Here is a 14,172-nt window from a genome sequence, read left to right as displayed (position 1 = left end):
CCCTATAGGCAATTCTCTGTCCTGATGGTTGTCTGTACTAAAAACAGAAAAAATGTACAAATGCCCTTAGCATCATGAGTAAAACAGACAGTAAAGGCACAACAGCATTGAAAAAGTTGTTCCATATAACTAGGGCCTGACACAGCACTTCAGTGGTGTGTGGCCAGGCCAAGACCAGGCTCATCCTCATGCTGGGTGGCTGAGGGGGCTCTCCTCAAACTTGAGGCCACTAAGATCTCGCTACAACTCCCCACGTATTTACATTCACATTCAGAGTCCTCTGGAGCATAATGGGACAATCCCCATGCTTCAAACTCGTATTTGGACCTGTATAAGCTGAGTGGCCTCAAATAGCCTTTTCCAGGCATGTGAAATCTTTCAGGACAGGACAGATTTCCCACATTTGTGAAAGCTGATAGAAGAGATCAGAAATATGAGACAATGACATCTGGAAAATACGTCCTGAAATGAAGTTCAGAAGAATCTGAATTTGGTTTGCTTTCATATGAGAAACTGTTATAGACAGTGTGTGTTTAGCAACAAGATATTATGGCAAGGAGTGTATTAGAGATCTAGAATGGCTGTGTAATAACTGAAGCAAGGGAATACTGTCGGATTATTAGCAGTCCTGGCATCTATAAAATATCCTCTAAGGTCTGTTTCGGATAGAACCATATAACCTCTGTAAAGCTACTTTTTTTTTTTTTTTTTCCAGATTGGAAACACAGTACACATTTTTGACATCCATCTTCCTTGCAATGAGAATTTCTAACACATTCAAACAATTGGTCAGCCACTAATCTGTAAGCTGCGGGAGTCTGGTCACAAGGAGTTAGGACAGGAATTTATTTTCCAAATTGTGATTCAGACTTTTTTTTCAATCAAAGTTAAGTTAAAGGAAAAAAAGCAATTAGAAAGATATCATTTAAGCCTGAGTACATACCAGGCAAAGAGACAGTTCTTGCTGCCAGCAATAAGACTCTTGGGATCTATTGAATGCCATAAGTTGAATATAGACCTTTAAAATTTAGGACCAATTAAATATCCTGACAGACTGCAATTTAAAAGGGACTGGAAATTTCAATTAAGTATAAGAATTTAAGAAAGGTTACCTATAGTTAAAAGAACATAATTCATTGCTGCCGATGCTGAGGGAGGGAGATATTGAATGGCAGGTATATATGGTAGATGGAGAAAATGGAATTCTAAATCTGACTGGTTAAGTGAAATTCAGAGGTATCATAACAGTGTTGATAGTCAGAAAAGGGTGTTAAAAGAAAACTAAATCTCAAGTGCTTACTGTTCTGAGACAGAATCTATTTGGGGAGAAATAGATTCACATATGTGAATATATACCTACGTCCACAAAACACGAGAAGTTTTAATGACTTTTATTTTTCTCAATTTAACGCAATTTTAGAGATGATGTGTTGTTCCAGGCATCATCCAGTGTCATCATTAATGTGCAAAACTTGCAGCTACATTAAGTACCCAGGTGTATGTGTGACACAGGTGGATGTACTAAACCAAGCTGCAGTCTCCATAATTGTCCTGGCAATTCCTTGTCGCTGTTTTATCGTTGTATTACATATCAACATAAACCTGTAGACAAGTGCAGTGTTTTTATGGTTGCCCAGTGCAATGCCAGTTCTGTAAGCCAGAGACTTTGAGGCATTACTTCCTACATCTTACGATGCTCTATTCTTGCCTTGGAAAAGGGAACGTGCTTGTGATGTGCAGGTCACTGAGCAAGCTATAGCTATACAGTGATTTCATGAGAATTGCAGGAGATTCTAGCACCTTACTCCAGAGAGAGGAAAAAAAAAACAAAAGGAAAAAAAAAAAAGAGTTTCAGCATAGCTGATAAAATTGATAAAATTGAAAACTTCCATCTCTTGAGATGTGTTTTTGAGTCTGGCTTGAATTATGGTGGTCAAAATATGTTTTTATCCTTGGAAAGCAAGAGAGTGTTTTTGTCCCAGGCCTTCACTTCCTGAGCTTAGCTTCCTTTTTGCATCTACAGATCTGACCTGAGGCTGCAAAAGTGCTCAAACAGGAGAAGGAGGAAAGCAAGGAGGAATTATCTGCAGCTGAAAGGCAAGCCTCCCAACACAGGTTAAAGCTTTTTTGCTTTCAGCTGCTGCCTCTCATCTCACATTGTCTGATCCGGCATCTAGCTGGCAGAGAGATCCTGCAAAATGAGGCACAACAAAGGCAGGAGACAGAGGGGAATCACTTCCCTCTACATCAGCAGCTTGTGTTCAGTGCAGGAGGAGAGGGAAGCACAGATGTGCAGTCTGAGGGCTTTGTCCCTTGCTAAGTGACAGAGGAAGAACCTGAAAGTGGGAGCCCTGAGAAGAAGTCCAATACTTATAAGGGCCACTGAATAACAAAGGAAATTACGCATTGTGAAGGAAGGGGCCCCTCTTTGAGGCAGGAGAAGGGCAGAAACATAATACTGAATGAAGAATTTCCTTGGAAGGAAAGAGCCAAAAACAGATGGTAGCCTTGCCTAAGAGATAAGCCAAAAAGGAAAGATGAACCAGGAAGGAATTGATGAGTTAGGGAGGGAAAAATGATCACCGTATTAGAAATGATGAAGTTTACACCAAATCTAGATGGTGAATGAAACTCTTTGAAAGTAATGCCAAGCAAGACTCATTTGTCCCACTAGGTATTAGTGAATATTAATATTATGTCGTTAGAGAGCTTTCAGTACCACTGGTGACATGTTCTGCCTTTTCTGGGGTGGAATAAAAGAACTCTGTTTCTAGCCTTACTAATTTCATATCTTTTATGAGCAACACATTTACTTTTAAAAATAAAATACAGCACGTAAAAGTGGTAATTTACAGCTAAGGCAACTATTTTCTGGTGTTCTCATTAAGCCTATTTTATGCACCTGTCTTCTATTCAGTCTTTTGAAATTGTAGACCACAAATAAGTGTACCAGGAGTCAGTAATTAGCCATAATTATTGTTTCTTTGTAATATTTTGGGATGTCGAGAAGATTTTTTATGTGAGGGTGCCTTTTGTAGGAAGGGAAATATCTGTAGTGTTTCTGAAGCTTCTGACTTGAGCCTGCGCACTGACAGCAGCCTGCAGCGAGGAGAACGAGGAGGAATTAAAGCAGGGGGCTTGTGACAGCAGCCTTCACCAAGGGCAAAGCTCTACATAATCGCTGCTAGGTTTTAAATAATTTTCATGAAATATTTTATGTCTGCTGGAGGCTTCGATAGTTACAAGCTCTTTTGATTTCCCAAATTTGCCATAACAGCACATATGTTTAAATACACCTGTATGTGTAATGATCTTCAATGTTGCCGATCCTCTGTGTAATGAATTAGACTTTTCACTGTTGTAAACAGACCTTATGCAAGATTAATAAACTAAGACAAGGAGTATTGATACATGGAATTGATGTAAAGCAGGTCAGAGGGAAGCTAATTAACATGCTTGAGTGATTTACAATCTAATCCTATATAAAACATCAGAAACCAAACTTGTGAACACCGAAACAATGAACCTTAGCTGAAGTATTAAACCCTATGGCTTGAATTATATCGTGGTTTGTCCTCTCAACACAAGGTATGATTCTGCAGACTAAGTATAAGTGTTGGTATTTATTTTAAACTTGGGTTTAATGTAAAATCTGTTCTTCACACCATTTTTTTTTTTTAAGAAATGAATGGATTTCTCCATCAATTTGCAAATCTAAACTATTCAATTCAAACAGTAACTGCAACAGTGTGAAAAGCTATTTGCAGGTCTGCAGTCATCTCTGGTTTCATCAATTTATTTTTCAGTCTTTGTTGTTATTTCTTGCTTCTTATGGATCTCCTGGGACAGCTTCTTGCTTCAGGAGAGAATGTCAATAGCTCATTCGTCCTCTAGGATGTTTCCTTGCAACAATGAGAATTCTCCCCAAATTTAATCTAGTTCTTTTGCCTCTTTTCTGTAAAATCAAGGGAAAAAAAGTTATTTCAAGAAACATGAGCTCCATCTGAATAAGGCTGCTGTGTAATAATGGTCTGGTTTTGCCTAGTTTGTATAAGGGGGTATTAAGACAGACTATAACTTTCAAAAATCCATTAATGATAGTCAAAACCATTTTAGGAACCAAGTTCAGAGTAGGACAGATGCTAGATAGAGTTCTTCTGGGAAGGGTTTTTGCTTTGTTTTGTTTTTGAATTCCCTTATTTATTCCTCCAACTTGTAATTAAACCTTGTGTACCTGTAGGCTAGACTGCTGGAATATTTATTTTAGGAGCTAGTTTATGTTTTCCAGAGGCCAAAAGATATTTTTTGGCCTGTGCAATACAAGGATTGGTAGTATTGTTTCAAAATCAGATAAGGAAGTGAAAGCATTAATGCAAACAAGTTTTTCTGTTCCAGATGGGTTACCAGGTGGAGGGTTTAAGTTTACTAAGATATAGTACATGGAAAAAGCACATTTTCTTTGCAATTTATAAGAAAAGATGCTTTCTTTTGTTTAGGGAATGCCTGACAGGGGAACTTAGCTATGATAGCTATTCTGGACTTATGTTCCATAGAGATGTTGAGTTAATATTGATTGGAAAAAGGGCATTCTTCTTCCAGAATTAGAGTGTGTACATAAGGGAAACAGTTTGCAAAACACTGCCACGTTTTTGTGCCTGAATTTAATCCAGATTCATTTCTTTACAGGCACTGTAGAAAAAAAACATTCTATTTTTAGGTGAAAAATTTCATCACTGTGGTTTCTCTAAACCTGGGTTGGTATTGACAGAATAAAATTGCCTGTGTACAGATTTAAACTTCTGTTGCATGTACTATTTCAGCTCTACTGGAGTTACTGAGCGTTAGGATCCTTGGAGCTGCATAGAACAGGCTAAAAAAAAAAAAAAAGGTGAAAGCTATACAGTGATATTCCCTGCAACAAATCTGTAACTAAAAATTTTTTAAAATAATAGCCGAAGTTTGATGTGTAGCAACTGAGGCTGCAGCTGCCCTGTCCTCATCTGCGTATGCCTGTAAAATCCTTGTAATTGCTGAAGTTTTTCTCTTCTGAGATTCTGACTGGTTCTCTCTCTCTTTGATTCTTGGCTACTTGGTAGGGGGACCAGATTCTTGTATTAATTACACAACTATTTTCTAGCATATTGTAGCTTAACCCAATTTTCCATCCCCCTGCCCCCTCAGACAAAAAGCCTCTAAAAACCTATGGGAAATCAGGTGAGAAACTGTGTTAGAGAAAATCAGTTCATATATATACAGACTGACAACCTTTTGACCTTTCTTGCCAGAATACACATGATCAACGTAATTGCCAGTACTGTTATTTGTTCTCATTTTATTAAATCTGTTTTTACAATAGGTGTTAGAGATAAGTACTATGATGGCTATTTCTCCAGATGTCTGATTTAAATGTGCCATAAAGCACACTAGATGGTGTATCCATTAGCACCGTATAGTGAAGAGAATAGCAGATTAACATGAAACGCTGTGTTAAAGGGGAAAATGTTTCTAAATTGGATTTGCTTGGGTTAGGCACAGCAACTTGAAATAATTAAAACTGAAACAACTGAAAAACATTTCCTTCTGTACATAATTTACTATTTCACTTTCTTTCCTCTTCCTCATATCTATTTTCATTTATTAAATTCCAGGATGCTTTCAGAGCCAGAATAGTCAGCTTTGGCACTTCTGATGCTATGCAATGAAATGAGTGTGTTATGCTTCCAAAGTTAAGAAGGAATACCTGCTGTTCTTTCTCTACTACCCATTGCAATGGGTGCACACAGTTGTTAAAAAATCTAGAGCTTTTTCTGTGTTTTCACACTGCATGTATGCCTTTGAAAGTATCTTATGTATCCCAAACCTAACTGTTGGATCTACACTGCAAAGAAACAACTCAACCTTTTAGCCCCTGAGAAGAGTCAGCAATCTTTAATTCTAAAAAACATGATGCTTTTTATGAAGCACACTTTTCTTCCAAACATGATCTCTCCTCTTCTGCTCCCCCAATGGAACACAGAACGTTTTATACTTTCTGTCTGCATTGCTTTGTTGCTGTTCCTGACATCCTTCGTTTTGCCTTTCAGCTTCTGTGTTCTGCTCTGCTTTTTTCTAGAACTCCTAAATAACCACCTCCAGCTACTTCTTTTCCTTTCCCTTCCTACCCCTTGGAACATTTCTCCTTTCCCTCTCTTCCATCAAGCATTTCCTACAATAAGAGTATCTGATTAGTCCCTGTGATTTCTTTTCCCAGTAACTTGTATAGAGAAAACATACTTTGACAGATACTTCAGGCAGATAATGAGGATTTTGGAGATGGGTGGTCATGTGGTTCTTGAAATCCCTGCTGTAATGAATAACCGCCTTTCCCCAACTGGATGTGTTCCATTTAACTTTCTTTAAATGTCTGTCTCAGTTTTGCAGACTATAGAGTGCGACTGAGTTCCTCTGAAAGGTTTTCAATTAGCGCCGTGTTCCCAAACTATCAAAGCAAAAATGTATCAGAAGGAAAAAAAAAAGGCAAACAATTAACAATTAGATTTCAAAAGCCTTAAACCACTTTAGTTGCTTAGCATAGCAAGAAACATCATTTGAATGGAGCCTAATGAACTAATTTCGACAGTCCTGTGCTTGTCAAGCTTTTTTTTTTAATTGATACAATGCATTCCTTTTATTTCTAAGTAGTGAGCAGAAATAAGTGAAACATTTTAATTGAAAACTGAGCTTATGTAGTCAGGGTAAGAAAAAAACATAAAAAGAAAGGCAGCATAAAATGATTCCTTTGCATCATCAAATGATTAGAAGTTTTCTCCCCTTCTGTTAGAACATGACTTGTTTTGGTTTTGCATTGTTAACATCCACTCACAGTGCTCCAGAATTTTTTCCCTCAACTTTGCATGTTTCCCCTCTTTGCAAAGACTACTGCAAGGCATGGGTCAGCAGCACGATATCTACCATATAGGAGGTTTAAGCTGCCAGATACAATGGGAGCTCCTGGCACGAGCAGGATGGTACTGCAGCTCACTGTGAGACTGGGTGGCTAGCAACTATGGCTTGATGAGATGGCATCTCCAGTAACCTAATAGGTGGGAATGTGACCAGGTGGTGCCTCACTGAAAGGAAAGACTACAAGGTATTAACTTTTTGGTAGCTACATGAGGAGACTTGGTAAAAAGTCATTGCTTTCTGAATGCGCAGGTATCTGCAACTGAATTTTATTGCTTCTCATTGGGTATGTGAGCCAGGATAGAGCCCAAGGGGCATTTTGCATGAATTTTCTTCAGCAGGAATGCAGACATTTGGTAATTAAAAGAGATGGAGATTATCTTTTTCCTATCTTCTCATGCCTGGTCCCCAAACTGGCCGAGGCATTGCAGAGTGGCCAGTGTCATCATCACGAAAAGCTTCACCGCAGACAAGAATTTGGAGAGATGACCTGAATTTTATACTGTTTCCTTCTCTCTTGACAGCTTGTCAGCATACCCATAAATGTTTATTAGAGATTTTCAACACAGAGAAAAGCTACTGACTAAAATTTTCTTTAATGGATTTTACTGCTGTGATGAGCAGGGCTGATTTGCGCTTGTGATCGCCTAGACATCTCCTGTGACATTCCAGTGTTTCCTTGTTGGTTCGGATGTTAAAGTAGGTAAGCTTTTTTTGATTCAGCTAACATTTTCAGCAAATCTAGATGATTGAAAAACCAAAATATCACAGCTGACACTTGGCCCTGAGATTAGAGGAAATCAGGTATGGGTGTTAGGTGACTCTTAAAATCAATGCCAGAAAAGTTAATTCCTGTGCCAAGGCACCTTGGCTTTGTACAGTACGTGGTGTGACCATTTGTACCTTCAAAGACACGCTGTCAAGAGACCCCCTGGATTTACCATAAAATAGAGGAAGCTGAGCAAATAAAGGACTGGGAACTAAAGGTGAAGAGAAACAGGAGGAAGAGGAAAGAAAGAATAAAGGGATAGTTACACTAAGACAAAGGGCAATGAATGAAATTCTTATACTATGATGGAACTGGAGGCATAAAAGAGGGGGTAGAGAATAGAAGAGAACAGGCAGAAATCCCTCCATATTCTGCTCTGACCGCCAAGAGCACTGCTGTGCCTACTCGGACAGGAATAGCTGCAGTTACACATCCAGACTGTGCTGTAGGTGGAAGGCCGTGTCTTGCCCATAATTACCCACTTAATATAGAAGGAAAATTTGCTCAGGATTTTAGGGGATTACACTTTTTTATGCAACCACTATTTAAAATATTCTTTTCAAGTGGCACAACATTTTACCTGCTCGTAGAATACCAAAATACAGTCTGAAATGGGAGGTATTTGATGCACTCAAAAATTAGAGGAGCAAATTGCTTCCTGCATAGTGATAAATATAATGCACTCCATTTGTAGGAATAGTGCTTATAATAGTTATATCTTCAGAGTAATAAAACAGGTTTATAAAATAAAGTTACCTGCTGTCTATTTTTTTGTTGGTGATAAGAGTTGTTAAGGATTTGCTGGTCTTTTTATGTGTTTCTTATTTGCGACTAGTGCTTCTCACAAAATACCTGCTACTGTGCAAATGCAATTAAGATAAGTGGGTTTGAAACAGTTCCTTCTTCTGGATAGAAAGCAGTAGCAGGGACCAATGTCAGTATGTAAACACAGAACACAGGGCAGTCTTTGAATTTCCAAACACAGAAATGAATAAATCTTCACGCTGTAAACCAATTCTGTAGAAGAAAGATTTCATGGTGTCATTGGGCTCAGAAGAAATAGTTACCTCTTTTCTCTGTCTTGAAGTCTCAACAGCTGGTAGATTTACTTTGACTTTCACCAATATGCCTCTTTCAAATAAATATCACTTTCCCAGGGTACCAAATGGGTGTTGGGCAAACACAGACACAAAGCAAAAGCCAAAACTCATAAACAAACAGTATTTGCATGTTTCAGAAATGCTATATGTTTTAAAAGTGTGTGATAACATAAATATTTTGCAGTGATTTCATGGTATTGAAAGCTTCTAAAAGAAACTGGGGAAACTTCAAAATACTTCCTCTGGATACAACTTTATTCCTGAAGCAACTTACTACTTCTCAACAAGAAATTCATCTATTGAACTGTTCTGCTGTTTGTTCCCAGACCAGTAAGTAGCAGCTGGACATAATGTGGGCCCTTCTCATGCTGAAAAACACACCTGCTTTCACGCAGCCAGGGAGGCAGCATTAATACTCTACTGCAGCCAGAAACATACATATGAGCTACCAATTAGGAAACCTTTCAAAGTGTGGCTTTGCAGCCCATCTGTGATCTGCAGACCTCAGCTTGGGAACCATTATTCTCCACTAACAGCACCTGGGGAGCAAGAGGGATGGAAAACTGTGGGGCTTGGGAGAGCAAAGTCTATTAAATACTATGGCAACAGGTAGGAAAACAGCATTCTCCCTCTCTCCCTTACTAATTAGTGGCTGTTAGCATCTGGAGTTGACTGTCTGTTGGATGTAATTTGCTACATTCCATCTTGTGATGGTGCAAAGATGCTGAAGGATGATGCAAGGAGCAGTCAAGCTGAGAGGCAAAAGAATTATTAGGGATGAGCTCCTGTTTACGCATTTTTTAGTAGCCAGTTAAAAATAAAATCATGCTCCTGGAAGCCTAGGAAGAATGTGCCTAAACGTTCTATTTTCTATCTTGTCTAAATTATTTTGCTTACGTTCCTTGTAGCCTCTTTGAAAAAATAAAATAAAAAAAAGCCCAATATGGATCTTTTCACTTGTTCAAAATTTCCAGAATATGAAATTGTCAATGGAAATGAAATCTGCCATGGTAAGTCTAAGGAAAATCTTTCTCCTTAACAGCAAGCCTCTGGTGAAGCCTGGGCAGAAGCCCTGGATTCTGGATTATTTGAGACTACAGGAAAATTATAGAATCATTTAGGTTGGAAGAGATTTCTAGTTCCACCAAGCCCAATCAGTCTTTTATTTGAGGTGTTTTTTATTCTCTATTGTTATGTTTTCTATTTTGTTCATATGTTTTACACAAAATAATTTGATATTTTTTTCCTAAGATTAAATTCAGCAATTCAGTGGATGATAGTGGATTAAGTTCTGCCTGAAAGTTTCTTCATGTAAAAATTACATGTAAAAAATGTAAGGAAGTGCTATTTCTTTCTACGCATCCACAATACCTATATCAAAGGTAGCTTAATGCTTTGTATGACAAAGTTAGATATTCCCAACTACAGGACTTTACTGTTTGTGATTATGAAAATTCATTTGTAATGCATTTTGTCTCTGTGGCCCACTGAGCTTGTTCTAGTTTGTTTTTTTTTTAGCCTCCAAGAACAACTAGAGTCAGTATGAGGATGAGATTGCAAATCACTTTGTCAGTTCAACATTTTCCCCCAACATTCTTCCCTGAGAACCTCTGAAAGAGTTGGGTCTGGGAGACACTACTTCACAAGTCATTCCGTAAGAGTGCCATTGGCATCTTGTTGGTTTTAATTGGTCTGTGTTTTTAAGATAGTTTTTCTACTAATCTCAGTTGCTGTCACTTTGCAGTGCTCCTTATAGCATACGTAGAAAGCAATTATCTCTTCCCCAAAATGACATGCAAAGTTGAGAAGCAATTCTGGATTTCTGTCATTAATATATTCTGGCTTTTTTTTTTTTTTTTTTTAATCCTATTTGAAAGAAACCAAATTAGTGAAAACCAAGTAAAAGGTCTCAAAATCTGGAAAGCATTTATCTTATCTGTGGAACAATTGGAAGGATTTTCCAGGAGAAACTGTTTTACCCGTATTCAAAATGTTACTTATACCAGACAATGAACAACGATTGGAATGCGGTAGAGAAAATTGGGTAGGTGTCATTTATAGTTATAAATGACAAGATTTTTTAATTGTTTTTTTTTTTCTAGAGTTATTTTAATTATTTTCTGCTTCTTCTACTTTGAAGATAAACACACAGATTTTATACAAGTTGTTCATTATGTTATTGCTTGTATATCTACAAAGCCATTAACATACTGAATTACCCTACTTTCTGTTCAGTTTGGTGTGTTAATTTATAGATGTAAACGAATGATCTTGGCTTTATTTTAAACAGAAAGGCCCAGCAATCCGAATATGGGTTGACTATATCATAAACTCCTTAAAGAGGAGCACACATGCAGTCAGAACTTACGATTAAATGGTGTGGCAGTGAGACAGGCCATTGTAATTGTTTTTAGTTGCTGTAGCATTTTGACATGTTCTGTACCACAGCTGCAGGTAAATATGTAGTAACTTGGTGAACTGTTGTCCTCATTTTGGCCGAAGCAGTGTTCGTCACACACCAATGTTTGGTTGTTGCTGAGTGATGGGATCACGTTCAGGGTTGGGCCATTCAGTGGGACAGAGCTGCTGCCATGAGGGCGTAGGGAAGGGGTGGCCAGGACAGTGCCTGAATGAGACACGGGGTTGCTCCATACCACTGACCCCACATGGAAGGCCATAAAGCTGTGGGCACTTGGCTGGGAGGAGTGGAGGGGGCTGCTGCTTGGGGGCTGCTGTTTGTCAGCCAGTGTTGGTGAGAACTTGTGCTGCTGGTGGCTGTCAATTGATGGCAGTTGTGTTGTTACTGGGTGTCAGACTGTGGGTGGTGAGTAATTGCATGGCTGCTATATGTATTGTGATCATTGCATATTCACTTCAGTTTTCCTCTTCTGTCTTAGTAAATAGCTTCTATCTCAACCCACCAGTTCTATTTTGTTTCTGACAGTTGTAAGGAATAGCATAGCTGTCCTGCAGAAAAGAAGCCTGAAAATACCATCAGCCTCTGCTGCAAACACCAGCATCTGTCATCAGCCAGAACAAAAGCAAGTGCTTCATTTGTACTGTGAGAGGGATTTGTAGCCTCCCATGCTGCAGCTGTCCCTGCTTGAGAACTGTAAAAAGAACAGGGAAGCAGACGGTTACAGAGACAAGAAGCACCAGACAGGTCAAACCAGTCTTGCATGCACGGCCCCAAGAGAAGCTATTGGAGAGGGCCTTATGGCCAAACAGAAACAGAGTTTCTCCTGATGTCCGCTGAAGAGCATCTCTACAGGGGATCACTGTGCAGTTTGAGCTTCTGCCTGGGAGTGAGTGATCACAGCTGACATCCTTCTGACCTGGGGCCCTCCTGAGGAATAAGGCTGAGGTATTTCAGATGCACTTTGGATGGACCTGAAGAGGAGGTTTATTCTTCTTAATAAAAAATGTTTTTGAATATATTTGGAAACCTTTGCTTAAGCATTCAACTAACTGACTTAAAAAGGAGGTACCAGTTGCTTTTTGGCATTTGGGCTGGTCTCTTCTCACTAGTGAGAGGTGACAGGACGAGGGGAAATGGCCTCCAGTTGTGCCTGGGTAAGTTTAGGTTGGATATCAGCAAAAATTTCTTTACATAAAGGGTGGTTAAGCACTGGAATGGACTCCCCAGGGAGGTGGCTGAGTCACCATCCCCGGATGTGTTCAAAATCCGTTTGGATGTGGTGCTCAGGGACATGATTTAGCAGAGGGTTGTTAGAATTAGAGTACTATGGTTAGGTCACGGTTGGACTCGATGATCTTTAAAGTCTTTTCCAACCTGAGCAATTCTATGATTCTTTGATCCTCAGGTTTGTGTTAGTGCTCTGAGGCAGGCAGTTTGTATTGTTTTTTGAAGGGTGGGCACAGGGCAACGCCTACTTGTACAACCTGGTGTAGGGAACCTGCTTTGGCAGGGGGGTTGGACTCGATGGTCTCTGGAGGTCCCTTCCAACCCCTATGATTCTGTGATTCTGTGATTCTGTGATTTGAGACTGCTTTTGTTGGGCAACACAGCACATCAGAGATGATCGCATATATTGTTCCTGCAGCGCATCCAGGGTATCTCACTTCTGTCTATACTGTGAGCCATGTGGACTGTCAGCAAGCCTGATGTTTGTCCCAAAAGCTTACACAACTGCTAGAAAGGACCATCTGCTTGTCCTATTCACAAGTGGTCTGCAACACACTCACCTGTAACACTCATGTAGCTGGAGTGAATGGTTCAGAGGCTGAATGAGGTTGCCAGTGTCCACACTGACCTCCTTTCATAGATGCAGATGAGCAGGCTGAGGCTTGCAAATCAAAGGTAGATGGATTATATGGGAAGCAAGACAATTAAAAATATCTCACAGCAAAGTGTTGAATATACCACTGCCACAGAGCCAAGTGACTAGCGATTTCTCTGACTTTTCACTGGCACCAGCCATATCTTGCATATAGTTGCTTGAAGTGCCTTTAATGAGACCAAGTCATTTGCCAGACTTGGGATGATGAACACTGAGATTCTTATTGCAGAATGCAAAATGAAGCCAGATGGCTTCTGGTTCAGGAAATACATTGCCTTCTGCTTCCTGGATTGGGACCTATGCACTCTCTGCAAGGTAGCTACATTATGACACAATAGTTTGTCATCAGCGCCTCAGCTATGACCAGCATCATAGCTTGTATTCCGTCTGGCCTGCTCTTTTCTAAGTTTTTGGCTTTGCTGAAGTATTAGCAGCCGAGCCAAACAGGAAATGGTCATTGAAATCTGAGCTTAAATTTCTTGCTGGGACAACACCAAGTCATGACAAGTAGAGAGAAAAGCAGTGGAGGTAAAAGCATAGTGATAATACAGATGAAAAGACAATGTGAGCTCTTGCTACATCAGGAATCTCTAAATGCTAACATGGGCTACAGTTGTCCTCAGAATCATGTTAAAGGTTTCTATTTTGGCTGTTCACTTTGTTTCCCTTAGATGAAATTCCCTTATAAGGTTTACTTTAAATTTAAGGCGCCTTCAAAACAGAAGATGTACTGAATCATTGAGTAGCTCTCAATCCCAGTGACACAGCTTAAATTTACAACTGGACAAAGAATATAAATAAAAGTAGTTTGGTTTATAACAGAAAACATTTTCTCTCCTTTAAGACAAACCACTCTTTAACGTGTGCATGCACCCACATTGTCATTCTGTGATTTGTCTTAGGGACTGTTTTTGCAGTTGTTCAACCTGGTCCTGGACCAAGTGTGTAAGATGGCATCACAGAAAGGCTGAGGTTTGACTCAGTTCTGCTTATATTTAACTGAAAATACAAACATGCTCAGAAATTATTTATTTTCAGATATGTTAAAATTTTAACTCTC

The 14,172-nt window shown here is 39.2% G+C and overlaps 2 long non-coding RNA genes across 3 annotated transcripts; one reads left to right on the top strand and one right to left on the bottom strand.

Moving 5' to 3' along the window:
- Positions 1 to 2,070: 2,070 nt before the first annotated feature.
- LOC109366736 lies at positions 2,071 to 14,172 on the bottom strand. Its single transcript, XR_002113288.2, has 3 exons — positions 13,018 to 14,172; positions 6,274 to 6,478; positions 2,071 to 3,955 (listed from the first exon to the last, which is right to left on the bottom strand). It is a non-coding gene; the product is annotated as an uncharacterized LOC109366736 (long non-coding RNA).
- On the top strand, positions 8,398 to 12,200 carry LOC109366744. 2 transcript variants are annotated; one of them, XR_002113294.2, is made up of 4 exons: positions 8,398 to 9,420; positions 10,330 to 10,465; positions 10,689 to 10,855; positions 11,756 to 12,200. It is a non-coding gene; the product is annotated as an uncharacterized LOC109366744 (long non-coding RNA). The 2 variants fall into 2 exon arrangements; XR_002113291.2 differs by lacking the exon at positions 8,398 to 9,420 and adding an exon at positions 9,429 to 9,821.

This window comes from Meleagris gallopavo, chromosome 1, assembly GCF_000146605.3.
Source record: "Meleagris gallopavo isolate NT-WF06-2002-E0010 breed Aviagen turkey brand Nicholas breeding stock chromosome 1, Turkey_5.1, whole genome shotgun sequence".
Taxonomy (NCBI): Eukaryota; Metazoa; Chordata; class Aves; order Galliformes; family Phasianidae; genus Meleagris; species Meleagris gallopavo.
Note: the sequence above shows the minus strand (reverse complement) of the source record. Positions and strands in the feature narration are given on the sequence as shown.